The sequence below is a fragment of the Gopherus flavomarginatus genome (genome assembly GCF_025201925.1).
Source record: "Gopherus flavomarginatus isolate rGopFla2 chromosome 11 unlocalized genomic scaffold, rGopFla2.mat.asm SUPER_11_unloc_2, whole genome shotgun sequence".
NCBI lineage: Eukaryota > Metazoa > Chordata > Testudines > Testudinidae > Gopherus > Gopherus flavomarginatus.
The window spans coordinates 61,014-62,819 of NW_026114603.1; the positions used below are offsets into that span (position 1 = coordinate 61,014).

Sequence of the window (1,806 nt, forward strand, 5' to 3'; positions counted from 1 at the left end):
CCTGATATTCCCTTTTGATCCATCCAGAGATTGATTAACTCTCTTAGCCACATCGTCACACTGGGATCTCAAATTCAGTTGGTTATCTACCATAACACCCAAGCCCTTTTCAGAGTAACTGCTTTTGATGGTACAGTCCTCAATCCTGTATATGCGACCTACTTTCTTCCAGATATATGACATTGTGCATTAATTAGAATTAATTAATTATTCAGAATGCCATGCAGTACTAAGTCAAATACCTCACAGAACTTTATGATATCAACACAGTTATCTTTATCAACTGATCTTGTAAATTTACCAAAAAATAAAAAAGTATCAAGTTTGAAGTCTCCAAATCAAAATTTGAATCTCTCTCCAAGAGATGTGCTCTCATTCAACCATAAGATATGAGTGTGATGCAAGAATCACTTGGGGAAATTCTCTAACCTGTGTTATGCAGGAGGTCAGACTAGATGATCACATTGGTCTCTTCTTGCCTTAAATTATATGAATTTTTATCAACCCTATTTATTACCCTTTAGATAACCAATGGCTGGACTAGAGAAAGGAAACCATACACTCATTACAGAATTCCTGCTTGTAGGATTTAAGACTCTTCCCGAGCTGCAGATAACCCTTTTTGTGGTGTTCTTGGTCATCTACCTAGCAACCATTGCTGGGAACCTTCTCCTCATTCTGACCGTATGGACTGATCACCACCTATACACCTCCATGTATTTCTTCCTCAGTAATTTATCCTTCCTGGAGACTGGCTATGTCTCCAATATCATCCCCAGGCTGCTAGGGAGTCTTGCAACAGGTGACAAGACCATTTCTCTCCTGGGCTGTTTCCTTCAGTTGTTTGTTTTTAGCTTTCTGGGAGCTACTGAGTGTTTCCTCCTGACTGGAATGTCCTATGACAGGTACTTGGCAATATGTGATCCACTGCATTATGCAAGCAATATGAGTCCCAGGTTTTCCTTTCTGCTGGCCTTTGTTTCTTGGACATTAGGCTTTGTGGCTCCTTCCTTCACAGTAATTATGGCATCCCTGTTGCCCTTCTGCAGTCCTTGTGAGATCAACCACTTTTTCTGTGATTTAACAGCTGTGTTGAAGCTTCCATGTACCAGCACCAGCCTGATAGAGATAACAGCTCTTAATATCTGCCTCTACTATATCAATGATCCCATTTGTCCTGACCATCATGTCCTACATCTATGTCATTCTGACCATCCTGAGAATCCCATCCACCACTGGGAGGAAAAAGACCTTTTCCACCTACTCCTCCCACCTCATTGTGGTTTCAACGTTCTACGGGGCTCTGATCATCATCTATGTGGCACCATCAGGAAACCAGTCTCTGGATATCAACAAAGTGTTCTCCCTGCTATACATTGTGGTGACTCCCATGTACAACCCCATTGTCTACAGCCTGAGGAACCACCTTTGTAATTCTGACCTCAGGTCTAGTCATGATGAACTCTGGTAAAACACAGATTCTAAGAGGCTCATTTCAGCCTTCTTGTTAGTTGAAATACTCACTTCTGTAGCAAAACTACCATCATTGCGGTCAACACATTTTCTTGCCCAGTGTTTTCCTCAGGGGGCCTTCACCTTGTTCTTCTTCAGGCTGTAGATCATGTGGTTTAGCATGGGCATGAGGATGGTGTAGGTGAAAGATAGTAGCTTTTTGGTATCTGGGGAGTAGCTGGACTTAGGTCATAAGTAGGTCAAGCTGTCCTTATTATAGAAGAGAGTCACTACAATGAAGTGTGGAAAGCATGTAGGGAAGGCTTTTTGCCTGCTGCCTCCTGACGATTAGGC

General features: G+C 42.2%; 1 pseudogene; it reads left to right on the forward strand.

Annotated features, from left to right (window-relative positions):
- Window positions 1-531: 531 nt before the first annotated feature.
- LOC127040948 (olfactory receptor 5V1-like) lies at window positions 532-1,471 on the forward strand (annotated as a pseudogene).
- Window positions 1,472-1,806: the final 335 nt, after the last annotated feature.